This window comes from Mustela erminea, chromosome 3 (assembly GCF_009829155.1).
Source record: "Mustela erminea isolate mMusErm1 chromosome 3, mMusErm1.Pri, whole genome shotgun sequence".
Classification (NCBI taxonomy): domain Eukaryota; kingdom Metazoa; phylum Chordata; class Mammalia; order Carnivora; family Mustelidae; genus Mustela; species Mustela erminea.
The window spans coordinates 18,593,208-18,611,805 of NC_045616.1; the positions used below are offsets into that span (position 1 = coordinate 18,593,208).

The following is an 18,598-nucleotide window of genomic DNA, read 5'->3' on the forward strand; positions in this document are numbered from 1 at the left end:
ATAAAATTCAGTAAAATGAAAATGCATGGACCATCGACAATTTGCCCACATCAGACCCCATAGTGCACGTTCCCTGCGCCTGGGCCCTCCAGCTCCCAGCTTCTCCCTCCGTCCTGGGTCCTGGCAGAGCAGAGGCTGCCCTTCTTCCATTCCGGAGTTCAGTAGCCACGAAGCCCAGGGTCAGTAGGAGATGAGGGAAAGACCGATCTGCTCGTGTCCGAGCCCACCTTCCCAGTGGGTCTGCCTTTCAGGTCAAGTACTACGTCCTTAGCGTTAGCGGCTGGCCCACGGCCAGCACAGAAGCCACTCCTGTCCTTGAAACTTCCGAAGTTTCGTGGAGCAGGGATACAGATTTTTAAAAGGGGAACTGGCATTCCTCTAGAGGGGGGAAAAACCCAAGAAACAAAAATGTCTTCCCATTTCTTTGTGTGTAAGTCAATAAACCAAATGAAAGAAAACCCCCAAACTTTGCACTAGTCACCCTATTTAAGATCTCGTTCTCTTGCGTGACCAATGAATAGCTTTGTCACTTCCGTGAGCCGTATTTAGCTCTCTTCTTCGGAGTTAACTGGGACAGGTTGCCGGAGCTCCAGAGAACGTCCGAGAACACACGGGACCCTGTCACCCACTCTACGCACGTAATCCTGCCTCAGGAGTTGAGGAAACCAGGGCTTTTGCTCGTGTCAGGCTAAATGAGAGCACCAGTAAGTATCTTGAGCAATGCTAATAAAATGAGGCCAGTGATTCCATTTGCTGTCTCGTACATGAAATGATTTTGTTTACACGGGTCTATTTTTACCAGGTCCTTTACCTTGGCGTGCATAAAGTGAGTTTCTAGATGGCAAACTTCCCCTATTTGTTGTGGTTGAGAAAATACAGAATGAGGGACACGGCAATAAACGGAAGAAGTTTCTGGTTTTGGAATCGAAAGATGGGATTTGGGATCCTGGCTTTTGCTATTTACCTGCAGGCTCTGTATCCGGAGTGGACACCTGACCCATTTGCTGGCATGGCCCCCCATGTCCCGGTCTTCAAAGAGCAACAGCTCTTTCCTACCCAGGCACCGGGCTTTCCCGGGGGCTGACCCCATAGCCCTGCCCTCAGGAGCACAGGGGCCAGGCCAGGACATTCAGAGTCATGACGAGTAGCTCCAGACTGGACGTGCCAGGTCAGTGTGAAATTCAAGCTTGTGGCCTTTACCAAAACCCACTGCCAGAGCCTTTTTTTCATTTTGGCTGGGGCTCCTCAGCAGATAGACCACAGGGCTAGAGCTTCGGGTGGTTATTTGCCACTCACAGGAAGGCGAATGCATTGCCAAGGTGGGGAGAAAGATATATTTGGGAAAACATTAATTGAGCACCTGGATACAGCCATACCTGACAACTGAAGCCTGGACGTTTACCGCTAGTAAACGTTCCCACTTTGTCTTTTTATTTTCCCTCCTTTGTGCCTGCCCTTCCTTCCTCCTTCCTTCACTCCCTCTCTTTCTCCCTCCATTCCTCACTCCCTTCCTTCCTTCCATCCATCCATCCATCCATCAGTCCATCTCTGGCTTGGTTTTTCTTCGTCGGCCCTGAAAGAACAGTCACCTCTCTGGGCTTTCGTACATAATGGATGAAGGAGGATAAAATGGGTTTCCTTTTATCGAACAGGGTTGATGACTCCAGCAGACGTTCTAGAGGCCATGGAGCACTTTGGGAAGTGCACTCATTCTGGCTCCCACTCAGAATATTCAAGGACCGAAAAGAGGCAGCGTGTCTTCAGATCTTGCCAACCCTGCGTCACGGGAGCGGTGGCCTCGCTGTCATCGGGGGCCGTCGGAGTCGTCCAGCGGGGCTGGTGGATGGACTGACTGCTCTCACCGGGGGAGACCTCCCAAAGCCTGCCCCCTTCATCCTTGGTGCCCTGCTGTCACCAGAGAGCGGGTACCCAGCACCCCGAATGAGCTGAGCTCTGGTGGGGACACAGGTACAAAACGGTTTGCCTCTTTCTCACTGTTGAGTCCGCACATTTCCCGTGGGGACCACTTTTTACCCACCTGCGGGGGTGAACGCTTGGACACACTCCGTGGCTCGTCCTGTCATTTACAGACAACGAGAAGTCTTTCAGTCGTTTGAAGTTTTACGAATACTTTCACTTTCATCATTAAAACACGAGTCTGCCCTCACAGTGAAACTCAAACTTACCTCCAAAGTGAAATCTGGGCTCGGGTCTGGAGAGGGACAGGGGAGGGAGGATGCTGGTGTCTTCCCAGTCACCCCCTGCCTGGTCCTTTTTCCTCCCTCCCTTCCTCACTTCGGGGGGCTGGTGGTGGCTCCTCCTGGGCTTGGAGAGGGTAGAGGGAGGAGAGGCAGCGTGGGAAAGGCAATATTTGGCTATCATCGTGCCCCACGTTGTTGCCTCCTGTTTTGACAGGTTCCCGCCATGCTTCTTTCTGTCGTTGTTGTGTGGGTGGCATTCTCTTACTGGGAGGGCACCACCTTTGTCTTTTCATCCCCTAAGCATATCGCAATCTGCTCACTCATGGGCTCCCATTCCCCTCCAGGTGTCTCACAGGGGTCGGGTCTAAGATCCTGCCAAGCCCTTCCCCTTCTTGGGGTCTGATGTTGACTCCGTGGGAGATTGCCTTTGTGGACATGCCGTCAGCCCCCTCTGCTTCTCTGCTCTGCCTCCATGCCCCCTGCAAGCCTCTGCCTCTGGACTTCTTGAGGTGTGAGTCTGACCCGACCTCTGTCCCCAACATCCCCCAGGGGACACAGGTCAGAATCTCCAAGGGATTCTTTGGAAGCCTACCCCAGCTGGAGTGAAAAGAGGCAAGTCTTGCCTCTCCATCTTGACCCCAGAGTAGGAGGGAGGACTTGTGGGGCTCTGCATGCCCTCACCTGCCTTGAAAGAAAGTCTGGAAGCTTCCTAACCCTCCACCCTTTGGGATCCTCCAGGCAGATTTTGGCAAGAGGACAGATCTTCACGGTGGCCTGCCTGCCTGAGTGGTCTAGCACCCCACTTTAGAGTGGGGCTTTCTTGTCTCCTAGTGTTCACAGATACGTCTCAGCTTCTAGAGTTTCAACTGAGACGGAGTCATACCAAGTCCCATTTTAGCGTCCTACTCCCTGCCTTGCGGTCCCTGTCAGATTTTCTGGCTTCACTTCTCACTGTAGGTGGGATCTTCTTGGTAGAGGGGTCTCCTGTCCCATCTTTGGGATTCCCCACCCCCCAACCAAAGCATCTCTCTGTCCAGGAGCCAGTAGGTCGGGGCCACGCACAGTGGCACCAGGAGTGACAGTCACTTACCGTTCGCTCAAGACGCTTTGCTGCTGGGCTCACTTGGGAGGATTTCAGTCCCACGCGTTGGGACCTTCAGTCACTTGCCCACGTAACCGACATCATTATTGAGACTCTGATATAAATGACTGGTCTCCACACTTTTGTGAATTAGACCCCGGAAAGGAGACCCCGAGAGGTTAAGTAGCTCCCCCAAGGTCAGGTGGCAGGACCGCGGCAAGAACTCAGGGGGTGCGTGACCCCCCCATCCGTGACTCTGGTCTTGAGACCTCGCGAGCTCCTTCTTCAAGCTCATTATCATCCGTTCAGATCCCTTCTCCCATTTTGCACCCAGCCACCGAGATATCTGCGGATTCATATTAAACAGAATGCAAACATTGCCAGAATTCATTTCCATTTCCATTTCCATTTCCAGCTCTGAGGAGGTGTTACCTTCAGAGTCCTCTGCTGAGCATTTTTCCTCCAGCAGCAATAATTGTTTTTGAAGAACTTGACACACATTTCACTGGGGCTCCGTGCTACCGAGCGGGCAGGGAGCAGCAAGGAACGGAATTCCAAGAGCCAGACTTGCACTGCGCTGTGCCCTGGGAGGGAGCCCAGCACCCCGCTCCCATTAACAATAATGATAGGTGTGCACTAAGCTCTTCTTCGTTGCCAGAAACATATTTCCTCCTTTGGGGATCTGTCCTGATCCTTGGCCCTTCTGTGCACACCGCCGCCACGGCATTTACTCTGTAATTTATGAAAGATGTGTGTTGCAGCTGGGTGCCTCAGAAAATTTAAAATAATTTAAAAGCATTCAGCATCATCTTTAAATTAAAGCTCCCCAAATCCCTTGCCTGAGGAGTATAATTAAACTCAGACCCACACAGGTGAGTCTTTTAATGCATCCTACGGATCCGGAAGGGCCCAGGCGAGGTCTGAGGCAGGAGCAGGTCCATGGATGCGGGGGTGGGTGGGGGGTGCTCTTCACCCAGAAAGTAACACAGGCCTCCTCAGGGCCAATCATGGAGTTTGCCGATAAAGCTTGGCCGAGCACCCTTATGCCAGGATGCTCTCCGTGCTCCCCAGACATGTCTTACTTAGCTTACTCCACTCATCAAGGAGGATGGCTTTAGCGCCCATTCAACATCCCAAGCCAGCAAGGTCAGGGCTGGCCTGATCTTGGGATCCTCAGAGGGGTGCTGTGCAGAGGACTTGAGTTTGGGACCAGAATCACCCATTAAAACCGTAACAACGACATTTCCCACTTAACCTTAGATTTCTATTTTCCAGACAGTGATTTTTTTTTTTAGACCTGGGTCCCTAGACCCTCGGGTGCTGTGAAAAGCAGTAGTTTTGGAACGAGAGGGACCCAGCCTTGAAGCGTGGGCCTGCTGCCCCCGGTGACTGGCCTTTGCAAGTCGCACTGCCTTTTAGCTTCAGCTTGCTCTTTGGTAAGGGGTCAGCAGATGATGGTGTTTGTTCCGCAGTGGCCGTCTTGACATGAAACAGAGCTGGGCACTGTTTCACGTTGCCAGGGTTGGCCTGCTTCTGTGGTGCACACTGGCTGGGTAGGTCCCCAAGGGGCTGGGCCATTGTGGCACATTTCCCCAGGCGAGCAGATCATCCTAACCTGCCTCTGATTCCCGAACCTGAAAGCAAGGGCATGTCCATGTGCTCCCAGACAAATATATCCTTGTGCTCCCAGATCCTTGGAGTCGGGATGCTAGAGGAATAGAATCGCTCTATTTATTCATTCATTTGTTCATGTACATTTATTTGTGTAAATGCATGTAAATTTATTTATTTGAATTATTCATTTATTTATTTAAATATACTTATTCATTTGACACAGGGAGAGAGAGAGAGAGAGAGCGTGGACAAGCAGCGGGAGCTGCAGAGGGAGAAGGAGAAGCAGGCTTTCCGTGGAGCGGGGAGGCCAGTGTGGGCCTCAGTCCCAGCAACCTGGGATCATGACCTGAGCTGAAGGCAGACGCTTAACCGACTGGGCCACCCAGGAGCCCCCTATATATTTATTTTTTTTAGAAGACTTATTTTTGAGTAATCTTCTACACCCAACGTGGGGCTCAAACTCAGAACCCCAAGATCAAGAGTCACAAACTCTACCGTCTAAGTCGGCCAGGAGCCCGATCACTCAAATTAGGTTACAGAGAAAAAGATGACTTAGGACCTGAATGATCCGGAGAACGGCTTTAACTCTGTGCCTGGTGGGACTGGAGGCCCCCACTCCAGGTTCTCCTAGAGATGCGCAAATAGATATATTATCATTTTAGATATATATTATAGATAATTAATAATATTATATTATCATAACTTATTATACAATATATACTTATATATAACACTATATGATTATATTTAATAATATATATAAGTATACATAAATTTCATTAAGCATTTTCACATTGATTACATATTGACATAAAATATCTTGGATATGATTAATCTATTTCTTAAAATTAATTTTATTGGATTCTTTAAAACTTTTTTTAGTGTAGCTTCTAGAAAACTAAAAAATCACATATGTTGCTTATACAAAAAATGTCTGTACCGCCCTCGAGCTTTTGTTTCTTGCATGGGGTAGGTGCACAGCAGGCTTACCTCAAAGGTTTTATTTTTTTAATATTTTTTAAAGATTATTTATGTATTTATTTGACAGACAGAAACCACAAGTAGGCAGAGAGGCAGGCAGAGAGAGAGGAGGAAGCAGGCTCCCTGCTGAGCAGAGAGCCAGATGCAGGGCTTGATCCCAGGACCCTGGGATCATGACCTGAGCCAAAGGCAGAGGCTTAACCCACTGAGCCACCCAGGCGCCCCTCATCTCAAAGGTTTTAGTCTCAATCCACATGTCATTGCTCTGAAGCCTCAGAACCCAAACCTCAGGGTGGCCACAGCTCAAGGCTGGATCAGGACAGTGTTCCCGGGTCCTCAGTGGCCCCAAGGCCCCCAGCAAGGGGGTCAGAAGCGACCTTCAACCTACAAGCAGTTGACACCTCTTGTTTCTGGGCCTTTCCTCTCCTCCTATAGCCAACACGGAGCTTCTCCGGATTTCCTGTTAAATTCATGGGAGAAAGCCAGCCTTGCTAATGCGTCTTCTCCCTCTGCTCTCTTTGTGGATTCCAACAGCACCCCAGCCCTTGTTGGGATTCTGGACAAAGCACGGAGGAGGCCCAGGTGAGGCATTCACAGAGTGAAAGGAAATCTTGTCACTGGGGAGAGAGAGCCCTTGTGATGGGTTGAGTTTTGTTCCCCCCACATTTATATGTTGATGTCCTCAGAAGGTAGACAGAGGGCTTTTAAAGAGGTGATTAAATTAAACGGAGGTCATGAGCTGGGCCCCCATCCAGCAGGACCGGTGACCTCATAAAAAGAAGAGATGAGAACACAGACACACACCCAGGGAAGGACAGGTAGAAGAAAGCCATTTACAAGCCAAGGAGAGAGGCCTCCAAGGACGCCAACACTGCCGACATTTTGACCTCAGACCTATAGTTTCCGGAATCATGAGGAAATAAATTTCTGGTTTTCAAAGCAGTCCTCCTTTGTGGCAGCCCCAACGAGTTAATACAGCCTCCCAAATGGACTTGCCCTGGGCCCAGTGCTTCTGCCTGCTCAACCTGCCTGGGCTGCCATCTTGTGACTAGAGAAGGCAGCCAGGGAAATTGAACGACGGGAAGTCCAGGAAGTCCGTCATCCAGCTGTGCCCTCCTCCCCCAAGCCATGGCTGGAAGTGCAGGCCAAGCCGGGAGGACTCCCCCACCCCCATGCTTGCTGTGGTGCTGCTCTGGCCAGCCGCTCCTTTCTGCTCTGCTAGCTCCTGGAGGATGAGGTCCAGTTCCCCCACCTGCTGTTTACACTCTGCTTCCCTCCTGAGTTGGCAGCAAGAATACAAGGATTTGCCCTGGCTTCTCGGCAGCTCAGAGGCAGCCGGTGTTGCTTTGAGAGTCACAGACCGGGGCTCTTTGTGGCACAGGCCCCAGAAGAGCCGGTGGCAAGGACACGGAGGTCCGAGAGAAAACCTAGTCATCATTGGAGGCCTTGAAACTTTTAAAGTGACTCAGCAGAGCTGTGTACACAAAACTTTATCAATTATGCATCATAAATAAGTCATTTAAATGCACAATGTAGTAATTGAATATTACTCTAATTCATAGCAGTACGGAGTAATTACAAAGCACACCCCATCCTTCTTCGAAATGCAGAGGCCAGCAAAACGGACTGTCCTTGAGAGGCCTTGCTGTTGGGGAAAGATGCCCAGAGTATATTAACAGGAGGCAGTGGAGAGGTCAGGATCGCTGGGGCTGTTTTGTGCATCTCTCGACCTGTCTTTGCCCATCCCGCTCTGATGGCGGAAATCTAGATGTGGCAGCCCTCGTCCCCTCCTCTCTGCCGGGCTTTTGAGTCCAAGGAAGGGCCAGCTCTTTGGCTCCTAACAGCCTGTGGTGGACACCCCTCCCCAGCACTGACCTCTGGAGGGCACACCTGGGCCTGGGACCCAGCGCCATCCCCCAGAAGGGGCCCACTTTCCCCTCCAAAACCTGGGCCTCATCCTGAACAAAGAGCCTTAGATCGTCCTGCCTGGTATCTCATTATATTGAAAGAAAACTCTATAGGAGAAATAAGAATACAGAGGAATGGAGTTAGTAACAGGGAGCACTGAGATGCTTATAAATTACATTCACTTACAGTGGTCATCCCCAAGGGGTGAGATCACGGGTCACCTGTCAGTCTGTTGCTCAGCTTTTTGGTCTCAGCAGATACTCATTTTTCTAATGATAGTAAAAAAGAGACCAAGCCTACAAACGTCTCCTTTCTGCCCTTGAATCAGATGCCCTGCACTATGGCAGTAGCTGGCCCATCCCTCCAGACTGCACAGAGTCCGGATGGCGTCCAAATCATGTGACCAGCCAAAAGCCCAGCTCATCTCTTAGAGTCTGGTTTCCAAAAAGGCCTGCGTGCTGGAGAGTGCTGGAGAGTGCGCCCGTAGGAGGGAGAATCCAAAATGCATCCTCTGGCAAGGGAGAGGCCCCTGGGCAGAGGAGGCTGGGAACCACAGCCTTGGCCGTTAGTCTCAGCCCAGATTTCTCTGTGTTGCCTGACCTGTCTCCCTCCGTGAGGTCTGCTCCTCAAGGCCAGATGGTGTCAAGGAGCTGGTTTCCCTGAGAGCACAGCAAAGCATGCGTGTCTCTAAGGGGAGGTTAGCTGCAGCTTTCTCCCTTCAGAAACCACAGCCAAGCACCCTGCCATCCCTGCACCCAGCCCTGCCCCCTCCTGGCAGACACCAGCTTCCCTTCCTCCCACCGGTCTTGTCCATTTGACGAGGGAAGGAGGAGGGAACGAAGGACCCAACACTCAGCATTTGCCAACCGTGAGCCAGGCGCTCTGCAAAAAACAATTGTCCCGAGAATTAGGGGAGATTGTTGTGAGAATCTGCTGTTACCAGTGAGGAAACTAGAGCTAAAGAGGGAAGAAATAAGTCAACTACCACCATGCAACGGGTGACCGGGACAGTCAAGATCTGAATCCTGGTTTTCTGACGTCGACGTTCAGGCTGCGGCTAGTTGTGGTGCATCAGTAGGGGGGACAACTAGTTCTAAGACTCCACATCTGTTCTTTTTTCAAAGATGTGTTCTGTGATCTGAGAGGCTCTTTTGCCTGGCTTTGCAATAAGCAAAGATACAGAAACCTAGGCATGTATGGTCCCTGGAGCTTATCCCGTAAGGAGAACTGTAGGGTGCCCACACTTGGGCTAGAGAATTGTGGAGAAAATAGGTCGCATGGCTTTGCCATCCTTCCCCTGACTAGACAGGGACCACCTGAGTGTAGAAAGTATCATTCCCCCCTGTGCTGACTCTCCTCTCCAGGCCTTTCTTACTATGGAATCTAGCACTGATAGATCCCACCACTATTATACCTTTAAAGAGTGTTGAACCAGAGTCAAAACAAAGTAGTGAACAGATGAGCCTTTGATTTGTCTTCCTTTTTTTATTGACTGTATTCCCCATGCTGTACCTTTTATCCCAGTGGCTTCTTCAGTCTGTAGCTGGAAGCCTGCACCTTCCACTCCCTTCACCTGTTTTGTCCATTCCTCTTCCCTGACCAGTAGCCATTAGTGTGTTCTCTGTATTTGTGGGTCTGTTTCTGCTTTTTTATTTGTTTATTCGTTGGTGGGTTTTGTTTTTATATCTCACATAGGAGTGGAGTCATATGGTATTTGTCTTTCTCTGCTTGACTTACTTCACGTAGCATAATATCCTCTAGGTGCTTGCGTGTTATTCCAATGGCACAATCTCATTCTTGTTGACGGTCAAGTAATATTCCATTATATACATATACCGCATCTTCTTTATCCATTCACCTATCAACGGACATTTGGGTTGCTTCCCTATCTTGGCCTCTTGGCCACTGTAAACAATACTTTAAGGAGATGAGCCTTTTATTCTATGCCCTGCTGTGAACCCTGCATGGGATGCCTGTTTTAGAATTACATAAAATGTACATCACCGCGGTGGCGCATTTTATAATGTGACCTGTTGTTCTTTCAGCATAGTTTAGGAGGTTCTTGTATGTCCAGCTGTCTAGGTACTATTTTTACATAGCCACCTGGGACATTTCTGGGTTCTGCTGAGGGTAGTTGAGAGAGGAAGGCAGGGAAAGGAAAACTAAATACTCTGAGGAGATAAAGTCCAGAGAAACAGACCTCTGTGAAGACGTTGGAGCCATCACTGAGGGCAGAGTTTCTCCACCATCTGTATGATTTGCGTCATTACGACAGATTGCTGAGCCATTATTTATTTAATATTTCCATTTTACTTGGTGAAATTGTAAGTATTTTGGCCTCATCTCAGGCAGTAATATCCGTGAAATGGCATACCAGTGATCTCTCTTTCTGAAACACACTTAGATTAGGACATGACAATTTATATAAAAAGTATTTGCCGGGGCTCCTGTCGGGCTCCCGTCAGTGGAGCCTGTGACTCTTGATCTCGGGGTTGTGAGTTGAGCCCCATATTGGGTGTAAAGATTGCTTAAAAATAGGGCATCTGGGTGGCTCAGTGGGTTAAAGCCTCTGCCTTTAGCTCAGGTCATGATCCCAGGGTCCTGGGATCGAGTCCTGCATCGGGCTCTCTGCTCAGTGAGGAGCCTGCTTCCCTTCCTCTCTCTCTGCCTGCCTCTCTGCCTACTTGTGATCTCTGTCTGTCAAATAAATAAATAAAATCCTTAATAATAATAATAATAATAATAACAATATCTTTTTAAAAAGCATTTGTGTAGCATGTAGAAATCATCTGGAGGGGCATACTTGGGTAATTGATGCCAGGGGGACCAAGAACTGTCTTCTTCTGCACGGTGCCCTCTGTACTCAGAGATCTGAGAGCTGCAGGCTGCCAGCCCCCCGACTCCTCCCTGGTGTTGGTTGGGAAGGACAGTGGTGCTGACAGTATGGGCAGGCCCTGTGGTACACCTGGCAGGCACCTGCCCTCTGCAACGGGACCAGCGTTTCCTAATACCGATGAGCGCGGCTGCTGCTTAAAGAACAGTCCCCATATTTTCAACCCCAAAGTAGGGGTACATGGGTTGGTCCCAAGAGAGGACCTTTAGAACTGAGACAGTCCCGGAAAATATAGGGAATGAGCTTGTTGTCGTCTGAGTTTCTAAGGGAGTGGAGGTGGGGCTTTTTTCCTGCCTCTGGGGACAGCCTGGGGACAGCTTGTGCCCTTTGCTGCCTCACTGGGTTTTTATGAGCTGGCTTTAAAGGAGCTAGACATTTTCGGGGCGCCTGGGTGGCTCAGCGGGTTAAAGCCTCTGTCTTCAGCTCAGGTCATGGTCTCGGTCCTGGGATCGAGCTCCATCGGGCTCCATGCTCCATGCTCAGCAGGGAGCCTGCTTTCCCCGCCTCCCCTCTCCGCCTGCCTCTCTGCCTGCCTGTGATCTCTGTCTGTCAAACAAATAAATAAAATCTCTTTTTTTTTTTTTTTTTAAAGAGCTAGACATTTTCACACACTTTATTTCTTTGTCTCTTATTATGTAATACCCTGAGGGTCTTTCAGGAGCATCCACTGCTGTGGTCAAAACTGGGGAGAGAGAGAGAGGGAGGGAGAGGAGGGTGAGAGGGAGGAAGCAGCTGAGTTGAGGGGTGGGGAACGGGGGTGGGGCTCACCCCTGAGAAGGAAAATAACATGAAAGCCTGGGAGCCCCCTGTGTCCTCCCCCAGAAGAGGAGGGAGATAGCGGAGAAAGTATAGTGCTCCCGTTGGGCGAGGGGGTTCTTGTAACCTTTACAGAACGAATGACTTACCGTGATTTTCCTGCCTCACTCACCACAGGGCATCTTTCTTGTATGCACTGGGCACGTAGGACTCCTGATTGCAAGTGACCGAAGAGCCAGCCCGGATCATCCTCAGCACACGCCGAAGGCACTGGCTCACGTAGGCTGCAAAGCGCCGTGTAGGACTCCTTTCGGGCAGGGCTGTGAGTGAACCTCAGCGTGTTCAGGACTCATTTACCCTTCAGTAGGCAGTTTGGTTTCTTTTTTCATCTCTGACTGAGTGGGCTTCTGTCTTGAGTAGAGGGTTTTAGAATGGTGACCGTACCCCCTTCTCCGGTTTCCAGGGCATATTCAGCTGCCCCTCAATGGCCTTCAACTTTCTGGCAGATCAAGTGTAGCAGGAAAGGTTAAAGGCCATTTCTACCACGTTCAGGCCTCGCTTGAACTATAACGGAGAAAAACCAGAGGGCAATGACCGGGCATTGAGCTTGGTTCAGAAAGATGTCTCTGATGCTGTCTGCCCCGATATGCAAAATAATTCATAGATTGCCGTCACCAAACTGGGACCTGGCCTACCAGACTTCTCCACTAAAATGGAGAAAGGTTTTTGTTTTTTTTTAAGATTTTTATTTATTTATTTGACAGACAGAGATCACAAGTAGGCAGAGAGGCAGGCAGAGAGAGAGAGGGAAGCAGGCTCCCTGCTAAGCAGAGAGCTGGTTGTGGGGGCTGGATTCCAGGACCCTGAGATCATGACCTGAGCCACAGGCAGAGGCGTAACCCACTGAGCTGCCCAGGCACCCCAAGAAAGTATTATTTATTTATTTTAAAAGATTTTATTTATTTATTTGACAGAGATCATAAGTAGGCAGAGAGGCAGGCAGAGAGAGAGGAGGAAGCAGGCTCCTTGCTGAGCAGAAAGCCCAATGTGGGGCTCGATCCCAAGACCCTGAAATCATGACCTGAGCCACAGGCAGAGGCTTAACCCACTGAGCCAGTGGGTTAAGAAAGAAAGTATTTTTTTAAAGACAACAATACACCTGTCCTTGGCAGTGATGGAGACATTTAGAGATGCCCTCTGGGCCAGACGCACTGTGACCTAGCAGGTGCCTGGTGAACTCTTGTCTCTTCTCCACGTGATCTCTCCCACTGGCTCCTCTCCGGCCCCTTGTCTTAACAAGTCTCCCCTTCAGACTTTCTCCTCAGGTTCCCTACTTTAGCAGACAGCACAACCCAAGGATGCAGGCCACATAGGAAACCAGAGGGACTTGGGTTAGAATTTCCTGACCAAGAATACAGAATAACTCAAACTTACCACGAGACACTGATATTTGTTTCCTCCTAGGACGCTTAAAATCAGATCGATGCTCTTCATATATCTGTCTGGAGGAAGGGTCTCGGACAACCTCACAGGGCCACCTTTGTCCTGAGACAGGATCAAGTCTCAGTTCCATCATCCTAGAGGGGAGGGGGTTCCTCCTTGCTCCCCGCCCCTACTCACTTGGCTCAGCCCCCTTAAACATGGGCCAGATGCTGACTTAGCCAGGAGAATGGTGGCTTTGCTGCCATTTACCTTGGAAAAAAGACAAATGGAAGCTGATTTGAGTCCCTTGGATTTACCATCAGCTTTCACTTTTCATACCCGGTCTCATCAGATTGCCCAATAACCCTACTGGTCACTGCTGTGTTCCCACCCCAACCCCCAAGCACAGTGGCTGAAAACATCAACAATTGTTTTCTGAACTAGGTGGGCTTGCGATTTGGGATGTGCTCTGTTAGGGAAAGCTCATCTTGGCTTCACGGAAGGCAAGCAGAGTCAACTGGACTGGTGGTCTTCTCCAGGGGCTCTTGGGATTGATTTCCTTAGAGCGTGGTGGCTGGGTTCTAAGAGCGAGCGTCCCAAGACAAAAAGTGAAAACTTGCAGTTTTTGTAAGCCCTGGGTCTGGTCACTGGCATAGTACCATTTGTATCAAATTCTACTGGTCAGCTGTCACAAAGCGGGCAGGAAGACCTATCTCTTTCAGTGGGGGGAGTGGTGAAGAATTGGGGGGCCACATTTTTTTTTAAAGATTTACTTTTTTAATTTTATTTTAAAGATTTTATTTATTTATTTGACAGACAAAGATCACAAGTAGGAAGAGAGGCAGGCAGAGAGAGGGGGAAGCAGGCTCCCCGCTGAGCAGAGAGCCCAATGGGAGACTCGATTCCAGGACCTGGGATCATGACCTGAGTCGAAGGCAGAGGCTTAACCCACTGAGCCACCCAGGCACCCCTACTTATTTATTTTAGAGAGAGAGAAAGGGTGAAGGCAAGCTAGGGAGGAGCAGAGGAAGAGGGAGTGGGAGAGGGAAAGAACCTCAAGGAGACTCAGCGCTGCGTGTGGAGCTGGACGTGGGGCTCAATCTCAGGACTCTGAGACCATGACCTAAGCTGAAACCAAGAGTCGGACACTCTAAGGACTGATCCATCCAGATATCCCAGGGCGGGGGGTGGGGCATGTTTTAAAATTGGCAAATTGAGGGGCGCCTGGGTGGCTCAGTGTGTTAAGCCTCTGCCTTTGGCTCGGGTCATAGTCCTAGGGTCCTGGGATCGAGCCCCATGTCCGGCTCTCTGCTCAGCGGGGAGCCTGCTCCTTTCTCTCTCTCTCTGCCTGTCTCTCTGCCTACTTGTCATCTCTCTCTCTCTTTGAAATAAATTAAAAAATCTCCCCCCAAAATTGGCAAATTGAGATGAGAACCCTGAAGCTCTAAGAAGTTTCCTGACTCGTGTGAGATCACTTCAGTAGACACCTTTCGAGGTTCCTGTCTAATTTATTACCCCCCTCTTGCAGATTTACTATTTATCCATGGGGTGGTCCCTGAAGCCCTGTTCATACTCCGGGACTAGGTACCATAGGATTTCCACTCTCTGTGTCTCTAGGGCACCTGGAGTTTTGCAGTGCCAATATGGGAGAGCCCCACTGTGACTTGCAGTGGGGATGCAGACAGCCCAAGACTGTGATAGGCTGGGGTTTATGTTCCTGGAGTACTGTGTTGAGGTCAGGGGATCTGGGATCGAGAGCTGGGGCCACTGCTGATACACAGTGGATGTAGGGAAAGTTATTTATTTTCCCTGGGTATCAGTGTCCGGTAAATAAGAAAGGTGAATGATGTTAATAATTGCCCTTCTGGAGGCGCCTGGGCAGCTCAGTCATTAGTTGTCTGCCTTCAGCTCAGGTCATGATCCCAGGGTCCTGGGATCAAGCCCTGCATCAGGCTCCCTGCTCAGTGGGGAGTCTGCTTCTCCCTCTCCCACTCCCACTCCCCCTGCTTGTGTTCCCTCTCTCACCATGTCTCTCTCTGTCAAATACATAAAATCTTAAACAAAAAAATAATCAGCATTCTTATAGCTCGAGGCAGGGCTGGGATGTCCAAACTTCGTCTCTTAAAGCACTTTCGATGTCTCATCTCCTGGTATTTTGATTCCTGTCTTACCCCTGCCAAAAGACTGAGCATGGGTAAAAGGTTTGTGATTGATTCACATTCTGAAGCCACTGACTGAGCTACTCCAGAGTAGGACGACTGAGGCTCAGCTCCCGAGAGCTACTGAGATAACCGGGCAATGGGTCAACGGGGCCTTTGGAAAGTTCCACAGGGCCACTCTTACCTCGCAGGGCTGCTGTGTGGGCCAAAGGAAATCATGGCTGCAGAGGAAATAAGCAACCATGGGGCCCTTCCTGACATTGGTTTTGCTCCTCACTACTGTAGCCCAGTGGCTCTACTGTAGTGCAGTGACTGCCCCCAGGGGACACTTGGCGATGTCTGGAGACATTTTTGCTTTTCACGAGTGGGCAGGGGGCACAACTTGGCATCTAGTGGGCTGAGACCAGGGGTGCTGCTAAACATCCTAGAATGCACAGAACCGCCCCAGACTCTCCCCAAGGAAGAGTCATCCAGCCCCAAATATCACTAGGATCGAGGTTGACAAATCCCTGCTCTATCATGTCACCCAAGGGGAAAGCTGAATTTACAATCTGCATGGAATCAAAGTTTAGATTCTGGCTTGAGTTTGTAACACTGGGCATTTCTTTCTGGGTTGTACTTGGTCACCTGGGTGACAGCTGAATTCTCCCTGCATCTTGTGTTAATTTCCTGAGTCCTACCTCCTTGCCCAGGAGACCCGCCCACGACCACACGTGAGCTCCTGGTCATCTCATTCTAGTAAACCTGGTGTGTCGGTGTTTCCACAGAAGCGTAAGCGTGCCCCTACACATCCTACGGCCCCCGCACAGCTTGTGTGTGCACGCAGTACCGAATCATGTGTTTGGGCCTGGGTCAGACGGGATTGTAGATCTCTAACGCAACAGTATCCGGGTTCTTCAGTTTTGCACCTGCTGTGCTAATGCACCACATGTAACAGTAAGGGTTCCCACAATGGACGTCTGAGGACTAGAGAGTGAGCAGATGTCATTATAGGTGGCTATGACAGAATGCGATTTTGAAAATGGAATGTTCTAAGTACCAAGGAAAGTATTTTTCGAAATTTTGTGGACCATAACCTTCAGGAAAACAATCTGCCCAGCCCTGCACACCTATCAATACACCTAATTCAAATGAAAGTTTCATGTAACAAATACCCTTCTTACATGCAGTGCTCTTGGATATTTCTTTTCTATTTTCTTTTGCAAAAATGCTGCCATCCACTAAAATCATTGCGTGACTTACCAATGACTCTGACCCACGGTTTGAACATGGTGATGGGTGGGGGGCGCTGCCTGGGTGGCTCAGTTGGTTAAGCATCTGCCTTCAGTTCAGGTCATGATCCCAGGGTCCTGGGATCAAGCCCTGTGTCAGTCTCCCTGTTCAGTGGGACGTCTGCTTCTCTCTTGCCTTCTGCTTCCTCCCCTGCTAATGTTCTGTCTCTGGCTTGCTTACACTCTCTCTCAAATAATTAAATGGAATGTTTTTGGGTTTTTTTTTTTTTTGATGTTATTTATTTATTTGACAGAGAGAGAGAGTAAGCACGCACGCGCACAAGCCGGTGGGGGGCGGTGCGGTGACAGGCAGAGGGAGAGGGAGAAGCAGGCTCCCTATGGGGCTCGATCCCAGAACCCCAAGATCATGACCTGAGTCAAAGGCAGATGCTCAGCCGTCTGAGCCACCCAGGCGCCCCTAATTAAATGGAATCTAAAAAAAGAAGAAGAGGAAGAGGAAGAAGGAAAACGATGATGAGGCAGAAGTCCTAGGGCCCAAGGCTGGCCCATGAGAAGTGGGTGCAGGTGGGGAAGAGGAAATGAGGCTGTAGGACTTGACAGAGCTCGTAACTGCTGGGCTCGGATACAACCTGATGCTTCACGGTGGTTTCCAAGTCCTCAGACCTTCCGGGCCCGTGCCACCAGAAAAGGCTGTCATGCAGGAGCTCAAGCCTGCAGTGAGTACAGGGGAGTCCCTGGGATGGCAAATGGGGACAAACCACAGAGGCAGGGTTTGCTCCAAGTCCAGGCACTGCTGGTGGCAGAGAAGAAACGAAGTCGTCCTTCCAGACCTGCAGACTCGTGGCTCCAGAAGATGTCCTACTCACAGCTCGACGGCTCGGCACACGTAGAAAGTCCTCGTTGCTGAATTTGTTCTTCTGACCAGCATGTATTGAGCACCAACTAATATGGGGTCCGGACACTTCTGCGTCCTGTCTTGTCCCTCCTGAGAGCATCCCAGTCAAGCTAAAACCTGATGCTCGGGGATTCACAGGTGCACCTGGGGCACTGATAACATTTTCTTCCTTCTCCCACACTTAACCTTCCACGCTAACAAGCCAAATGCAAGAGAGCAATTTAAAAAGTGGAAAATTCTGAGCTTGTTACGGAGGACTGGAAAATGGTTCTTGATCCCATTAAAACATAGATTTTAAGGCAAGATGGTATGACTCCGATTAGCTCGAATGCCTGCAAGAGCGCCGGGAATCAGCAAGGAGCCAAGCCACAGTCTAATGACGGAGGATTCGGGTCATTGGACTCCAATTATGGCTTCAGGCATAATGGTCCTGCTTCGAGCCCTTGGGGAGAAGCCTGAGCTTGAAAAGATCACAGTTTATTTACCTCGTTCAGACTCAATATCCATCTGTAGTTCTGAAAGGACAAGACACAACTCCGGAGGCCGCGCTCTCCCTCTGTAGCCGTTGGCAGAGTCTGGCGTCTGCGGGACCCATGTGTACCTTCCGGCTCAGCTGCTCACCAGCTTTCCCACCTAGATGTTCATTTTCCATTTTTAATATAGGGACCTTGTGATCTTTAACATTTTGAGCCTGGAACACATAGTTGAGTACCGGGTTCAATGCCAGCCCCCCAAAATCATCTTTCTTTTGCCCTCTTCCCCTTTTCTCCTTCCTCCTTATTCTAGGTGCCTTATTATCCTCCAGTCTTCACCCCAGTCTGTGTACCATTTGCCACAGGACTTTGATGTTCCTTCCATGAGAGGCAATAATCGTGGGCTCTCTTAGCTGACCTGGGCTTGGCCAAGGGAGTGGCTTCGGCCACTGGGATACTGGCAGCTATAACATGACTGGAGGCTTGCACTGTGTTTGGACAGGGAAGCTTATCCACTTATGATCCCACTTTTTACCGTGACAGCCACAGGCCTCACAAAGCTGCTGGGCCAAGATGGAAAAGCGAGCCAGCGTGAAGACCTCGCCCCAGCCTGCTGCTTGAAGTCCAAGTCAGCCAAGCCCTCTGGGTCTGGCGTGCAGCCGATTGTCAGCCGCACCATGGAAAAGTGAATACTGACACATGTATGCTTCTAAGTTGTTGTTGCATCTCTGGAACACTAGCTAGTGGGTAAGTACCCCCAGTTTCCATGCTCCATACTAAATTCTGCATCTCTGAAGCAACCTGTTTCAAGCAGCAGCACAGCCAAGTGGATCAGGGGCACAGAGAAGGGACTAGAGCTTTGTTCTCTTGCTAACCCCTCTTGCTAACCTTTCGGTGACACTACTTCCCTCAAGGTCATAATGTCAATATCAGCATTTCTCTGAGTAGGTCCGAACTGCCGCCAGTAGGAAAGAGAAGCACAC

At 50.0% G+C, this 18,598-nt stretch overlaps 1 long non-coding RNA gene across 2 annotated transcripts; it reads left to right on the top strand.

Moving 5' to 3' along the window:
* LOC116585559 lies at positions 1–11,905 on the top strand. 2 transcript variants are annotated; one of them, XR_004283690.1, is made up of 4 exons: positions 1–704; positions 803–1,968; positions 4,578–4,718; positions 11,612–11,905. It is a non-coding gene; the product is annotated as an uncharacterized LOC116585559 (long non-coding RNA). The 2 variants fall into 2 exon arrangements; XR_004283689.1 differs by having other exon boundaries at positions 1–1,968.
* The last annotated feature ends 6,693 nt before the right edge of the window (positions 11,906–18,598 follow it).